The 17,558-nt window shown below is 26.8% G+C and overlaps 1 protein-coding gene across 7 annotated transcripts in view; it reads left to right on the plus strand.

Annotated features, from left to right (window-relative positions):
• LOC107445780 (mitochondrial sodium/calcium exchanger protein) overlaps positions 1 to 17,558 on the plus strand; it is a 93,050-nt gene that overhangs the window by 19,232 nt on the left and 56,260 nt on the right. Inside the window, exons 1-2 of one of the 7 annotated variants that reach the window (XM_087155814.1) lie at positions 4,019 to 4,153; positions 13,100 to 13,219. The exons of 1 other annotated variant lie outside the window; for it this stretch is intronic. The gene's annotated coding sequence lies outside the window, so the exon portion shown is untranslated. Of the gene's footprint in view, positions 1 to 4,018; positions 4,154 to 12,928; positions 13,220 to 17,185; positions 17,387 to 17,558 lie in introns of those variants that run through there. 5 more of the 7 variants (XM_087155816.1, XM_087155817.1, XM_087155819.1 and 2 more) reach the window with 5 other exon arrangements.

Below are 17,558 nucleotides of genomic sequence, written 5' to 3' on the forward strand. Positions count from 1 at the left end.
AAATAGTGCACTATAAAACCCCAACTCCGCTACTAATATTATAATTGCGGAAATAAGTTTTTATACAAAACTATAGCACCGTAAACCGGGGCGAGTCTACCCATTTTAGTTTTATTTAATTTTCACTACTTTAAATTGCAAATAATTTTTTTTACCGACGGAGGACTTAGTTCAGACTCTAAGGAAGATGGCGCTGTAGTAGTTTGATCCGTTTTTATTTATTTGGTGTCTTTCTAACCGACCTGTTCAAACGTCTTTTGAGAGATTTGTATTGAAAATCAGCAAACTTTTAGTTGATGCTCCGTAAGTATATTATTATTATTATTATTATTACTATTTTCACTTTGGTTAAGTGATAAACTTATCTAAGACTAAGATTACATTAATTTTATATGAAAAAAAACAAAAAGAATGCAAGTTTTGCTGTTGTAAACAAAAAGCCAGAATTCGCGGGGCGAGTCTACCCATTCGTATTTAGTTTTAATAAAGTATAATAATATAATTTAGAACTTTGCTTATATTAAAATTAAGTCATTTTAAATAAATTTGAGTATATTATTTTAATTCTGCATTGATAAATTTATCATTAATAAGAAAATTTATAGATTAAATATAAATGTAAATATAAAATATGTTTATTTTACCTATTTTTTCAATTTTTATATTACAAAATTAACTTTTTTTATTTAATGCAAGTTAAATAAATTATTATTTATTATTACAGATGGTTCGAAATTATATTCGCAAAACAAATAGATTTGAATGTTACAAAAAAATGCCACCTGAGATGGAAAAAGCTATCCAAAGGATAAAAGCCAAAAAAGTAACAATTCAAGATAATTGTAAATTTATATTAATTTTAATTTATTTTTATCAACAATAATCAGAAATTTTTTTTATTTTATAATGTTAATGATTATAAAAACAAAACTGTGATCAAAATGTGATAATCGATCAAATACTCAATTTATGAATATGTTATTTTATGAATAAAAAAATGGAATATATAATAAAGTTATGAATTTTACTTCATAAATATCCCATATAGTAATTAAAATAACAATTGAATAGTAAAATTTGATTATTTACAATGTTAACATTCATTTTAGTAGAATGGGATACAAGAGATTTGTCAGCAGTTCTATAAAAATATACAGTAACAGCGTAACTGTTAATATTTTCTAAAATCGATTTCGCAGCTTTAAAGAGGGATAAATAGCGATTCCGAAACACCTATTAAAAGCCTTTTTTCTTTAATATTTACAAAAGTTTGACCACTTGAAAGTTGACAAACTGAAAAAATGGGTAGACTCGCCCCGGTTTACGGTAGTGTATTTTCGGTCTGTTTATTACGTTTTCAAGTAAAAACTAAGCAACAAATCTCCGTGATCTTGTGCGCAGATAAAGTTGGAGGTCTAGTTAGCTTAAGAGTTGACACAGGTTAGGCTACAATTTACAGTAAAAAAATATTTTTTGCTACAAAATAAAATCTTACACTCAGAGAAAATAAAAACGTAAGCGGAGGAGCTGCAGGCAAGTTGCTAGTTTATAATAATTCAGCTTCATACATCAGAAAATAATCCCAATAATTTAAATTTAAAAAAAATTTTTACTTCATAGCTAGTTTTATAAATTATGTAGAATTTAGGTAGATAGATAAATGTCTTTATAGTATAAGGTAGTATAATGTAAGTAAATAGGTGCTATCAGTGTATGTTGATTATTCAATTCATGAAATGCCAAAATTTAAGTCACGACCTGCTTGTATGAAATCCACTATCATTGACCCCCATTTTCATTTCATGGACCCCAATTTTTTTTTCACTTGACATAGACCCCTTACAAGCTGTCGTCAAACCCTGTGGGTTGATATAGACCCCTTAGGGTATCACTGACTTAAACAATGCATTTTTTTCTGTTTTTATGCCTTTACTTGTGATTTCCTATGTAAAAATATTATTTGAATTGCCCTTGTCGGTCGGAGTTTTTAATTACAATTAAAAATTATAGGAAAAGTCATGAACTTGATTCAAATAACCTTTGTGACACCTTTATGGCATATAAATGAAGACCACGGGGAAGAATTTATATCTATAAAAGTTGATTCGGAAAAAAAATTGCGTGCGAAAACGAAGGGTTTTTCAGAAGTATGGTTAGGAATAGTATATTGAAGTAATATATTTTGATATTTTCAGAAGTATCAGTTGACAGGCACAAGCGTTTTAGTTATGCTTTAAAGTTCTATAAAACAGTAGTTTAGCTGCCTATTCCGATCTACTAGCTTGAAGGAGACATCTTGTAGAATTTCACTGACTCCCAATTTTCGTTTGTGATAGCGCCAATCCTTTTTAATTTGTGTTTCAGATTTAAGTTTGATGTAAGAAGAATGAATCTTTATGTTGATTAGTTTGACCATTATTAATTGCTTCTTTAACTAAGTTATCTGTTTTTTCATTCCTATAGTTGCTATTATGTACTTTAATTTGCAAAATTTGGTGGTTATTACGAGTAATATGCGGGGTTTGAATGTCCTGTATAATCTGGTGAGAGGTATTATCATTCTTAAGTGATATTATTTTTGAAGGGCTGTCTGCCAGATTACAGTTTGGCGCGTAAATTGCTGTTTTATGGCTTGTGTGATGGCATTCTTTAATACCATTGCTTCCGCTTAGAATACTGTGTTATATGTGTTTAGTCGCAATTGTGTGGCTCATGTGATTTCAGCTCTCGTTCCATCCTCCTTTTTGGATCCTTCTGTAAATATGTTTATTTTTCTTGTTAATTGGACGTTTGATGGATATTAGTTTATCTATCTTCAGGTTCAAATTGGTAGGTCATTCAATTCAATTTTTTTTTGTCAATTTGTGTTGAGTGAAAGGAGATGCCGTCTATTGTTGCAAATAAATTGTTTTTCCTGATGAGATTGATTTGAAAAATGAACAAACGTCCGATCTTCATCCTTGGTTATATTTAAAACAAATATTTCATCGCATTTGTGACTTTTTTCTAAACTGCATAGTTTTATAAAAAATTCCTCCAGTCTCAGGAAGATACAAAAAAAAAAAACTTTAATAGATTTGTGATTTTCAATAATATGGCTAGATAAAAGACTATCTTTAATCCTACATTTATTGACATTGTATTTATCGCAGAATATATAGCATTGTATTCAATAAACAAACAAAAACTGTATGTTTGATAATTAAACAAATTGCAATGAGTTAAATATGCAATAAAGAATCTTCCCAGTATTCATTCAAGAGTTTATTATGTTTAAATTTGTACTCACAGGTTTATATTCTGCGTATATTCTTTTTATGCATATTCTTGACTTTAGAAGCTCCTCTTTTTCTTTTATCTGCTTTAGACGTCTTTTAATTTCTTGAAAATTGTAGAGTAAGCAAAAAAAAAAAAAAATTATTACTCTTGACCGCTTTTCTACGCTTGAGTACGTTTTTGATCTTGATTCCATAACTTAAAACATCGTCTTTGCAAATTTTTTAGCATATTTAAAGTTGGACCCTTGAATAATTAAGATTGCATCTTAAGACGTGGAAATCAAATCAGCAGACCTTAAGTTTTTAAAGTGTTCGCTTTTTATTTTGTACTCTGTACATTCATATGTTTTCATTACTATGCACTCGAAAAGATGTTTGGGAGTGTCAACTAACGAACCCGGCAAACCGTGTAAAGATATTAGATTTTTAAAGTTCTACTCACCCCATATACTTTGTAAAATATCTTTAGAAAAGAATTCTTTTATTTAATTTGTTACTAAATAAGAAAATGCTTTGATGAAACTAACAATAAAATTGTTTCAGTATCAAAATGGGTTTTGTCACATCTGCAAAATGAACCTTGAATGTTTATGGATGACCTTTTGAGTTTTGATTGTTCTAGTAACATTTATTTTATTGGTAAATAAAGAAAGTGTCCTAATACGGGACTTAATAAACACAGCTGTTCTATTGCGGATGAGCTGTGTAAAGAATCTTATCTGTCATAACAATATCATACAGTGCTAATAATTCATTAAAAGCTTATAAACCTTATATATTGAAGGTTTCTTATTTGGTTTAGTCATCCAACACATTGTTGTTTCCTTTACAATTTGTGATTCTACTTAGAGTGTTTATTTCATCTCGAGTTGTAGGTAAATTAATATTCGAACTTTATATTAAAATGATTTTAAGTAATATTTGTATTGAAAACTATAGAGAACATCTGTCGTAACAATGACATACAGTGTTAATAATTCTTTTAACACTTATAAACCTTACTTATTAAATTATTCTTATCTGGTTTTGCCGCTGATCACATATTTGTTTCATATTTCAGTTTGTAATTCTTAAAATTACATTTTGTGTTGTAGGTAAATTAATACTAGAAATTTATATTAAAATAGTTTTAGATCATATTTGTTATCGAAAACTAAGGAGATTTCAAAATTACAATTACCAAATTTAGAAATTTCAAACAATTATCTAAATTGTAAAACACATTAAATGAAGCAAAAAACTCTTGATTAGAACTAGTTTGTTTAATATTTTATACTTTTTTTTTCAATATACTTTTAAACTATAAAGCAATTCAAACGGACTCATGATTTTTTTAATTGACAATTAAAAATATATATATATATATTTCAATAAATTCATTTTCATTTGTTTTAAAGGAAATTTAACAAATAACTTTAATAAACCTTTTTTTTATCAAGTTTTAAATGTTTCAAAGAAATGTGGCTTCCAAAAATACTAAAGTTACGTTATTCAAAATGTCTCAAACTTACTACACCACCATTGACGCTCAAAAATGCCAGTTTAAATTGGATAGAAATTTTTTATTGTTAGCACATGTTTTGATAAGAATTAATATTTAGTGGAAAAAATAATTAAAAAAAAGAAAACAGTTTTTGCATTATATTTAACTGTAAACACTACTGAAGGTATTTAGTGATTTTAGATGTTGAGCCTAATTTTTTTCTTTTGTCATTACGGTAAACACAAAAATTACAGTTGAACTTGCAAGCAGTTTATTGAAGCGTTTCTTCCTCGAATTAAACTATTATTTAGATATTTTATGGAAGTATCAAACAAGACAAGAGAAAGAACGTAGCCATCTTATTATTTCTCTTTCACGTCAAAACTTAAAACACTCTTTTGAGTCATATTTTTATTGAGTTTAAGAAAACTACAATTTTACTTTTCCATTATAATTTTTTGTTAGAAAATAAAAATGAAAAGGAGCTTTTTAAACATTTTTTTTATTTATATTTCATATATAACTCTTACATATTATTTTCCAACATGAAAAAGCACAATATAAAAACCTTTAAGTTGTAGTAAAGGATGCAAGTTATTTCACTTAAAATTAGTTATAACTTACTTCAATATAGAAATCAGCGAAATATAAAATTTCTATTAATTAATTAATTCTATCTTACAGATATGTTGTTTTTTTATCGAACAAACATATAATGGTGGTCAGATATGTATTAAATGATTAAAGTTTGCCTCATTTTCGTTATCATTGTTTACACTTTCTAAGAATTGTACACGGAAAAAAAAATTCTGGTAAAATTACCTTACTATACGGTAATGACATTTCTGTTTTTTTTTTTTTTTTTTTTTTTTCTTTCTTTAAACGTAATTCTGGTTTTAAAAACTAAAATATACGGTTTGTAATTTTTCCGTACATATGGTAACAGTTAATATTGTAACCCCTCTCCTATACGTCGGAACACATACAAATCGGAAAAGACAGACAAAAAAATTGTTTTAGGGTGATGTGATTGAAATCAATCGAATGATCGGAATCAAGTGAATGTCTACTTCCACCTGTGAATGTCAGCAATCATATAGTCATATGAATCATATGAATGTCCTAAAGATTTTCTATAACCGATTTGATATTAATTTAATCGTTGATATTATTATATTTATTCCATTTTTTAACATCTGCTGAGGATACATAAGGAGAAAATTCAGTGTTTGGAGTACCGGTTAAATACATACTGGGCAGTGGGACTTGACCTTAAAAAGCACTAATGCAGGGCATACCGGGCAGTGGCACTGAACCTTAAAAAACACTCAGGTAGGGAATACCGGGCAAATGTATACCAACCAGTGGCACTTATCTAGACCTAGTATATGTTTCGAACATTTAACAAAGCGACTATGTGATTGTTAACATTTCCTAGTGGAAGTCAACAACCACCTATTTCTGTCAATCACGGAAACAGCGACTTCTTATGTTGGAAAATATTTTTAATGTTATTTAATGTTCCTTTAAGAGTTTGCATTTTAAGGAGAAATTCGCTGTTTGGAGATTTATCTGATGGAAGAATTTGCTGCATTAAAATTGATATTTTGTGATTTTTAGACTGTTTAGTAAAATAAACATAAATGACTCAGTTTGGTCCAAACATTTCAGTTACTTTTTTAATCTGTCAGTATAAAAAGCATTTTTCATAAAAAACAATTATCCTAGCTGCAATTATCTTTCAATTAAGCTTATATCATAACTAATTTTTTATGAAGAAAAATTAAAAATATCCAATTATAATTGTACCTGGATATTTTGACAAATCAACTATTTTCTATATCGCATTTAATGTATTTATTATCTTCGTATTTATTTAAATGTAGCTATTTTTACTTAAACGAACTGTTGGGGAAATTTAAAACACCCTCATAATTTTAGTGATAAGACATTTCTAAATATGGTATATGAATATCTTTATTACCTTGTTACTTTAAGCTTTGTCCTTGTTATTTTATAGTGATTGCCTGTCGTGTTGTCACAAGTAATGTCGTATTTTGCATATGTATTTTTAAGCTACTTTTGAAAGCAGAATTTATTATCTTTATAAAAAAATTATGAAGGTCGTAATTTGTTTTTGAATGAACCTTGGAGGTTAATAACTTTTTCTAACTATAATACCAGTAATTTTGAAATGATTCTTTAATATTGCGATATTTATGTAAGAATGCTTTTAGAATTATAGTGGTATTAAAAAAGAAAAGGAGCTTCCTACCCTCGTTTTAGTTGACACAAATTTTACGAGGGAAAATAGACATCATTTCTAAAAGCTTCAAGTATGATCTGAAAATTGTGTCGACAGTTTTGCTATGTGAAATCTTCCGCAACATTTAACTGCTAAAAAATTTTTTTTCATAGAGTTAACATTGAAATGTTCCATTATTTTGATCAAGCCATGTAAGTATCTGTTATGTTTTTAAAACATATAATGCATAAAAAAGCAGAGGTAATGGATTGCACGTCGACCTGATTACGATCATGCACGACAATACTTATTTCACTCAAAGAAAAATAATATTTAATTAAGCATTTAATTTAAACTGTAAAGTGATAGGCTATATTAATTTTTTTTATGAAGAAGCTTAAAAATTCTAAGTGAGGTTTTTTTTTCAAAATTAGCTTAAAAATGCTTCCCATATAAATACATCGGTTATTAGCAAGTTTCTTCCACGATAAGAAAAACCGCAGAAAAAAACACGGAAAAACCAGCTTGGAAAAGAATAGGCTTGTTTAAAAAACTCTTTTTCAAAAAGAAATTTTAAACATTAAAAAATTCGCAATTTCTATCTGGTTTAAATAATTAATTTCCTAGCCATCATTTTTTAAAAAAGTGAAAACTAAAGAGCCTTAATTGGAAAGAAAAATAAATTTTGATAATTGTTTATCGATATTTTTCGTATTAAACTCTAATATTCTAATTACATAAAGAAGTTTTAAGATATCTAAATAAAATTAACAAATTATATACTAAAAATACAAACTACTACAAATTACACATTGGGTACCCAAATAACATACTAATTTCAATAGTTAAATAATGCTAAATGTAAATGAACCGACTGCGAAATAAAATGGTTTATAAATTTTAAAATTCTGCAAAAAACTAAAATAAATAATATAAATAGGCAGACGAAAAAGCTTTTAACTTTGTAGTAGTATATTTAATTTAATTAGTTGAAATTTAAACTCTTCAAACTAAGCAATTTTACTAGTCATTTTCGTTTCTTCAATTTCATTTTAATTTTTCTCGGCTTTTCCCATTTTCTTATTTCCTGGAAATAATAAGTTTTTCAAAACGAAATATCATTCCAGGCCATTAGGCTTATTTTTAAAGAACTTAAAGGCATAATTATTATAATATGAGAGAATAATGAAGTCCAAAACTTTGAAGTATCTTTACAAAAATGAAAATTGGGTAAAAAAATTTTTTAATAATTTATTAATGTTGTTTTTCTCATAAGTGAGCGCTAAAAATTTTTTGACTTGGCGAATTTTATTTACATAGATCATAATTTATGTTAGATATCGAAAAGTGAATAAATTTATAGACCTATTCTTATATTTCTTATGAAATAAAATTTTTTACAAAATTAACTTTATTAGAAATCAAAAACACAAAACTTCTTTTCGCTAAAAAGGTCCCACTGCACAGTTCAAAAAATTTAAGTGAAATGTTGCTCAAAATAATTATTTTAAACGTAAAAATTATTTATAAGAACATTTTTATACTTTTTTAATATTAGTCTTAGAATAGGGCACAATAACATAATTCCATTGATATTTATGTTACATGCACGTATTACTTATTAAGTTTCCTTTCTGCTTAAATAAAAGTAACACTGTAATAATTTTTTTCATCAACATCAGATTATCTTAAGCAATAAATTTATGGGTAAAATTATCGGCATATGTTTATGTTGCATTTTTTGGAAAATCCTATAGTTTAAGTGTTAGAAAATAACATTTTGCTGCAAAAATATTTAATGAAAACATAAGAAAATGCTTCAATACTTGAAAAATTATATTTAAGAAGGATAAATAAGTTAAGTTCTACTTCAATAATTTTTTTTTCCTTTTTTGTCAAAATTATTGCTCAGTTCTGAACTGGGTCAAATCACTAAATTTATTTTTCTAAAAATATTTCCAACTGTAATATAATTTATTTATTTTTCCCCTTTGTTAGAAATATTATGAAGTAAACCTCTCACTTATGCTTTATACTCTTTATTTTTATATGTAAGCATCTAGACACCATTAAAATAAATTTTTAATTAATTTTTTTTTGTGTGTTACGTTGGCTTAAATTAACATCATAAATGTCTAAAATCGACACTTTTCGCTAGAAAAACTTTTTTTTGCTATAATTTTTGTTAAAATGCTAATTCATTTTACTATAATGAATTTTGACTTTGAATTGAAATTGAGTTAGTCATTTTGTTATATACCTGACCAAATACATTCTTATCAATATCTCTTTTTTCTTCTTATCTTCAAATCAGACTCAAAAGTAGTTTTGTACAGCAGAAAGCTTATTTTATTATTCATTAGGTGAAAAATTTGTATTCAGTAATTATTTTAGTATATACGGTTTCAAATTTTGTTCTAAATCTCGCAAAATATCTGAATTTGATAGCGTTTTGAAAAATTACATTGAGTTTGAAAATGTTACGAAGTTTCCGACTTTTTCAAATTTCCACTTTTCAAAAAGAGTTCTTATGTGACTTTTTCAAACAAATGTCAATCAAGATTTCATTTAATAATTCTTAGTGGATTTCACGACATTTAATGATGTAAAATGTTGCTGAGAATATAGATTTTACTAAATAATTAATCTGAAGAAACTGAAGCGGTTAAATATTACCTGATTAAAAATCTTTATTGGCTTCAAAAGCATGCAAATGGAAATAAAAGTCTACATGTTTGAGACACTCAAAAATACACCGTTAGAAATTTCTCGGAAAAAATGGTTAAATAACAATTTATTGAATGGTTATTTTACCACATTTAATCAAAATAGTCAAATAACCATAAATAAAGGGAAAATCAAACTGTTAAGTTTGAGAAAACTGTTAATTAACTGGTTTCACCTAATCCGGTTAAGCAACCAGAATTTTATCGCACCTACTAGAACCACCTAATGAAACTACTTACTTCTTTGCAACTGCGTACATATCATAGCCGAGCAGGCTTTTCTGTCAATCTCCTGACAGGCAGAACTGGAGTTCGAGTCCACCACAATATTTCCTCCATTCCCTTCAACACATGAAAAATTTCCTGTGTCCAGCACTCTTCAATGCCCATTATCTCACGAAAAGCTATTACCTTACGTTTTTGAAAAATGCTAGATGTAAATGGTTAGAAAACCGTATAGTTTTGTATTCATGGTTTTATAACCATACTTTTTGTAAATGGTTTCTAAACCACAAAGGATAAAAATGCTCTTTACTGTAAACTTTACTGTTAATCGGATGGACAGACAGCTGCCAGTTATTTTACCATAATTTTAGAATGAAAATTTTAACAGTGTAGAAAGCCATTCTCAAGACTCGGTGTGAATGAGAAGAAGCAAAAGTGATTTGAAATATAAAACGTAAAGTTTCCATCATGCCATGCCAGTGTAACTTTGGCTACATCAGATAAAAAATTTAGACGATAAATATGTCCTTTATCAGGAATACGGTAAATCATCAATTACTCCACATTGTTGCAATCTTTGGCTTAAATTCAATTTCAACAAGGCTGAAAATTGTTTTCACCCCAGTCACATCAGCTCATCTTGATGCCCTGGAATCTTGTTTCATTCATATGTATTCTAATTCATTTGTTAACGACTTAGTTCTTCACCACCTGTTCATAGCATAGAAATTCAATTAATCATAATTTGCCCCTCTCGGTCTCAGTTTTTTTCTTCTATTTTTTCAACTTTATGTTAGCTTATTTTCAGCTTATTTTGCTTCTCGCCTTTATTTTCCATTTTTTATTGACTTTTTACATTTTATATGCATTTCAAATTACTTTTCTTTCTTCTCTTTTACGTCTAGCGAGTCTTGAGAATGGACGCCTATTTTAGAGCATTTGAAACATTTTGACTTTTACTTCCAACCGCATATTTTTGAAGCTAATGAAGTGTTTTAACTATGTAATATCGACTTTATATGTTGAAAATATAATAATATTAAAACTGCATATAACAAAGATCCAAGCTACCCTACAAATTTTGAATCATTGTTTTCATATAAAATATGAAAACAATGATTCGTTATAGCAAACAGCCTAATTTAAACTTGTTACAGTGCAGTTCCCAAAAAGTGGATGCATGACACTGATCTAAATTTTAAGCTCTGACAACAATTAAGTGTAAATGTAATTTACAGTAAAATCTTTTGAGTAAATTTGTAATTATGTCTAATGACAAGAATTAATATAAATTATTGCAGAAGTTATTTACAAATATCTTAGAAAATACTTTCCATTCGCTTAAAAAGGCCAATTTAGGGCATTCATCATGATAACTAAGCTAATAAAACATTAACAAAAAAAAACAACATTTATTTTCTAGTTTTGTCTACGAGTTTACAAATAAAAAAACGAGTATAAAGTTTACATAAAATGGTTACTTAATACTATCTTTAGCAAATGGTAGCAATATATATGTTACTTTTTATGGTATAAAAGATTTTTAAAAAAAGCAATTTTATGTTTCAATAACGAACTCAGATTCAATAAAGTCCAGAACAGTGTCATTATTTTAACAAAAAATAGTTTTAAGTACTTTTTACTTATTTATCCATCCTTAAAATAATTTTTCAAATATTTAAGTATTTTTTGTGTTTTTATGAAATATTTCTGCTACTGAATGCCTTTTAATGAACATAAGTTTGGTCAAAGCTACCAGAATATTTTGAAATTTTCCATATTTCTGGCTATATGGAAACATCAAATCTCGGTAATTTTTACCAAAGCTCTTTAATTATTTTGGTAAATTTAACAATAAAATATGGTTTCATAATGTGTGATAAAATTTAGTGAAGCTTGAAAAATTTGGCAATTTTATCTTGATACTGTAGTGTACGGCATAAAAACCATTTATTCGGTTAAATTTACTTTTCAGTTGTGCAATTTTTGAACTAAATGTGTTGTAATAAAAACTATTATTTTGAAAACCGGAATTTCCGATCATCCGTTACCATATGAACGGAAAAATTACCAAACGAATGGTTATAATGCAGTATATTTTGATTTTTTTAACCAAAATTATATTTTTTTCATTCTTTTTTTAATGCCATTCCCATACAGTACAGTGATTTTAACAGGTTTTTTTTTCCCCGTGTAGGATTGTCCGAATTATGTAAATTATGCTGCGCCAAAAGCTTTTCCTATAAATTTCTTGCTTTAGATATTGTAATATTCTAATTTTCAATAAAAAGTTATTACAGTATTAGTTTTATTTTAGAATAAAAATATTATTTTAGAAAAGTATCTTGCATAAGTAGTGAATATTTAGTGAATACACTGTAAAAAATTCCGGATCAAAATGCTGTAATATGTACCGGCACTCAGGGTACCGAAACTTTTTACAGTAAAATCCATTCACAGGTTATGGAACAAAAAATCTGATATAACGTAACTTTCACAATAATATTTACAGTAAAATTAATGAATCACTCTGATTAAATAAATATTGCTGTAAAAATTACGGTATATCAATTTTTTTTATCACTCTCGGTATATCAGATTTATACCGTAATTCTCAAAGTAATAATTACGCCATAATCACTGAATCACTCTAATTAAATAAATATTACTGTAAAAATTACTGTTTAATACTTTGAGGTAAAATAGGTTTTACAGTAAAATGGATTTTATGGATGATATGCGCCCAAAGCTCTGGTACTTTATACCGTAATTTGATCACAATTCTTTTCACAATTTTTTCCACAATTTTTTTCAGTGTACAACAAAAATATCAATAGAATTAGCTGCTGTTAACGTTATTGTTCATACTTTTAGAGAAGTGCCCCTCTTTATTATATCGAGTCATTAAATCAATAAATTATCAATAAATGATAATAAAAATTCGGATACTCTTATCAATTATGATTGATTCGATGCTTGAAGATTTAAATATTAACAGGAAAAAACAGATAAATCAAACCGTTTTCATTTACAAGCAAACAGGATTTTAAACTATACTTCTGGCGCCTGTTGTAATCATATAAACGCTTTAATGCAATAAAAATATTTTAAAAATCAAAGTTAATCTTTTATTGATTTCTAGTGAATAGGATGAAAATCTTATCGCTATGGAAGCACTTGTAGATAATTGATTCATGTTATTGTGTGATCAGATGTAGGCTGTTCGACATAAAAATGGGACTCAAATATTCTACTTATTAAGGTAAGAAAGTATAATAATTATTATTCGTTATAAAACAATGAACGTTTATCTATAGTTTCTAAACAAATCTGATTGAAAATCAGACTTTCTCGATAAGTGTTTGAGTTTAGAGAGTTCTCAATGTAATAACAAACAAAAGTAGTGCGGTGATCAAGGTGATTTTTTTTTAAAAAACTGGTTAGAAGAACTGGTTTTTTGGTTAGAAAGTATAATACTTATTATTCGTTATAAAATAATGAACATTTATCTATAGTTTCTAAGCAAAAAATAATTGAAAATCAGACTTTCTCGACAAGTGTTTGAGTTTAAAGAGTGCTCAAAGTAATAACAAACAAAAGAAGCGCTGTGATCGAGGTGATCAGTTAGTTTCTTGGTTAGAAAATATAAAAAGTAAATAACAACCGCACATGAAAAAGTATCAATTTCACTTTGGTTACCGTAATATGAAATATTAATTAGAAAAAATAATTTTTTGAAGAATCGCAGCAATTTCGTCAAATGTGCGTTAAAAAATACAAATATAAAAATCATGTTTAATATATTATACGGTAAAACATGAATTTCAGACAATTTCTCATAATATCTCTAATGCAGTAAATAAATTGTTATCGCAAAAATACTTGTGAAATGCAATTTTATGCGGAAACATTGAAATTTATTTCTCAAAACAATAAAAGTTTTGCTGTAATTTTTAAATTTAATGTTTTAGTTTCAGTCTTTCACCTTTTAGTGTCTGAAAATGTTTACTTAGAGATGCGTAGATACGAAGAAAGTGAACTCATAAATGCGATAAAATATTTAAATTTAATTTATTCCTTATAAAGCAATGAACGTTTGTTTAAAGTTAACAAAAATAAATAAATATCAAATTCCCTAAATAAATTTTTAGTTCAACGAAAAGATTGTTAAAAGTAGTAACTATAAAACTGCTGAAAAGTTTTGATTTAGGATATATAAAAAACAAATATTTCCTCATATTGATTTTTTTATTGAATATTTAGTCAAAAATAATAATTTTGATATATAGTGGGTTTTCTTTAGAAATGAATAAAATGAGTTCTGAGCTGAAAACAAAAGCACTACCCTGAATAACTTTTGTTCTAATAATCGGATTTTTACAAATTAAGTGCCATTCTCTAAGGCTATAAAACTGGACTCAAACTTTCTAAAACGATATCTTATTTTGCGAAATCAGACATGAAAAAGCACTTTCACTGAATTAATATATCCTTTTTTAATAGATTTGATTTTTAAACTTTCAAAATGGGAAAACAATCTGGGTCAAAATAGGAAAAGAATTTGGATAGCGAATCTGAAAAATATGGTCCCAAGGTTCTAACAGTTTGGTCAAGAGAGTGACCGATTAATGTTAATTTAACTTTTTGAGTATTTCGCTATATCTTGGAAAAATTTTAAGCGAATTTAAAAATATTTGCACGCAATTGTTAAAATTCGTTTAGCTAAAGGTAAATACGTGTAAAACACTAATTTTTAACATATATTTATAATTTAATTTTTTTTCTTTAATAATTGGAGAAAAGAAATTTGAGCTGTAATATAAATGTTAATGTTTATGTAAATGTCATATAAATGTTTTCACCATTTTAAACTAATAAATTTTAAATAATAAAACAATTTGACTGATTTTTTTTAAATTTCGTATTTTGCAACTAAATAATAAAAATAGTTTCAACTCTAAATTAATAAGTTTGTGTACAACTTAAATTTAAATGGAAAAAAAAGCAGTATTTTGAGGATTGATGCATGTAGTACTCAACCGTGTAAAATGATTACGATTTACACTTATAAATCAGAAGAAATAAATGTTAAAATAAATCAACGTTAATAAAAATTTTACAAAAATTTGAAACTTTAATTGTTAACCCTTTGACACAGATGGGACACCGCTGTTCTTTATATATATATATATATTTTTTCTAACTCTCTAATTACAGGCAAAAATATATTTTGGTATTTTTATTTATAAAAAACAGTTTGATAGCTGCTAATTTTTTTTCATTATCGGAGTCATATTCACACTAAAATAAAAAATTCAAAGAAAGTAGTTTAATTATTTTCTCTTATGTTTAAACATTTATAAATACTTAATTTTTTAAATTAAAGAAATTTCAATAATGAATAACTATTTCTCTTATATCTAAATCACTGCAAACAAGTACAAATTTGAAAAATTATTGTTTAGAAGAATTTACCTTTCGAAGCAAAAAAAGACACCAGTGTTTCATGCTGTATTTCATTACCATAAATTATTTAATGTACCTGAATTACTCAATTTGATCTAAATTAATACTAAATAATAAAAAAGTATGAAGAATATGTTTCATAAAAATTCAGCGTCAAAAAGGTTAAAGAGCGAAATTGGAAAATTTTGCTATTGGACAGTTGTAGCATTTTTAACAGAGGCCACTTTTTAAAAAGTTGAAATATTTGAACGACTAAAAAGCATTTAATATAATTAATATTAGATATTTCTTTTGAAGTATTTCTCAAATATGCTAAACATTACAAGAATGATTTTTGAAATGAGGAAAATTTTAAGAAACAAGTATGAAAAAAATTCAATTTTAGAATATTATGAAGTATTAATAATAGTTCCATATCTAGTTTTCGAATAAGAGAAATAAGTTTTCTAGCAGGATTTTTTTTTAGTAATTTTACAAATGGTTTCAAAATATCTAATAACATAAAATGTGATTCGGGCATAATGGGTTAAAAACACTTCACAGTTTGAGTCCGAAATAAACTGATTTTAATGATTTGAACTTTACTATTACTCTGGTCGACCACAATAGCGATTCGTTACTTTTAAAATTGTTTTGTAAAGTCATTTTTGATATATGTTCTTTTGAATTGTTTTACGACTCCTAATATGGAGGTTTTAATCACTGTATTTTTGAACGAAAAACTGTATATTATTGATGATGATTTAAATGTATATACCTGATTTTGATCCCCAATAATGGTTTGAAGCCCCGCCCCCCAGCTTGCCATCTTGTTTGAAAAGTAAAGGCGGCCAGTTCGCACTGCCAGCCGCCTTACTCTTTTCCCGGTAGTCAGGGTATTGTGGAACCTCTAGGAACCTTTTCTCCTCTGGCTAATTTTTTAAAGAATTAAGAGAAAAATCTGGAACTAGTATGAATATTTCAATTTTAGTTTATTTCGATTTTGATCTCCAAAACAGAAATTAAAATCGAGTTTGCTTTTTTTTTAAACCTAAAATTGAAACTTAAATTAAAAATCGGTTTTTATTTTTATTCAAACTTAATACAACATAAAAACTTTGTCAATTAACTCTCAAAAAAGTAGTTCAAAACGCTTTGAAAGATCTATTAACATAGCAGATATTAAAACAAGTATGAATATTCAAATTTTAGCTTACTTTAGGTTTTGATTTTAAAATGATTAAAACCAAAAACGGATTTTTTTTTCGATCTTGATTTTGGTTTATTTTGGTTTCTGATTTATTCTGATACTTTTCACAGTTTGATGAATGAGTCTCATAAGTTGATTTTTTCTCATACTCTTTTTCTCATTCTTTTCTGTTAATTTCATCTTAAAGAATTAGACTAAAGCGCATTTTAAGATGAATTGCATCTATGACTGAAATCATACTATAAGAAGTAACGTCACAGTGAGATAATCATGAAGTTATCTCATCTTTTGTTCACTAACTTCGCAATTTCTTTTTAATTTTTACTTTTCAACACCTTCAATAGTAATACAAACGATCTTCTTTCAACATTTATTTGTTTTCCGATGTCCTTAAAAAGTTGAAACGCGTTTTTCTTTGATAAATACAAATAGGAATTATAAAAGAAAAAACGTTTCTTTAGCATTCTATTTCAAAACTCATTCATCTTTTTTATCTTTTTCGTTGACTCTATTATTACTCCAACTGGTATGCAGTGGCGTAGGGAGGGTGGGGTAGTCCACTCCAAGCTGCACTTTCTAAGGGGCGCCTAAATTATCAATAGAAACAACTTTTACAATTTTTCCAGAATAAAATTTTTTTTCATAATGTCTTAAAAAAATTATACGACTAGTAATATTTTTTCGGTACTCGCGATTACGCTTTAATTTCATATTTTGTAAACTAGCAACATATTTATGGAAATATATTAATCATTTATCGCAAGTTAATCGTAAGTACGTGATATCTTTTTCATTCCTTTATGCACTTTTATTTTTTATTATAAAATCTTTGTTTTTATTCTAAAGATAGACTGATTGTCACCTTTGTGCTGATAAGTGGTATTTGTATCAATCAATTGTAAAATATCTCATTGAAGGACCTGATTATTTCTGAATTATAATTCTT

The sequence above is a fragment of the Parasteatoda tepidariorum genome, chromosome 12 (genome assembly GCF_982258835.1).
Source record: "Parasteatoda tepidariorum strain Cologne lab strain chromosome 12, Ptep-v5.0, whole genome shotgun sequence".
In the NCBI taxonomy this organism is placed as follows: Eukaryota; Metazoa; Arthropoda; class Arachnida; order Araneae; family Theridiidae; genus Parasteatoda; species Parasteatoda tepidariorum.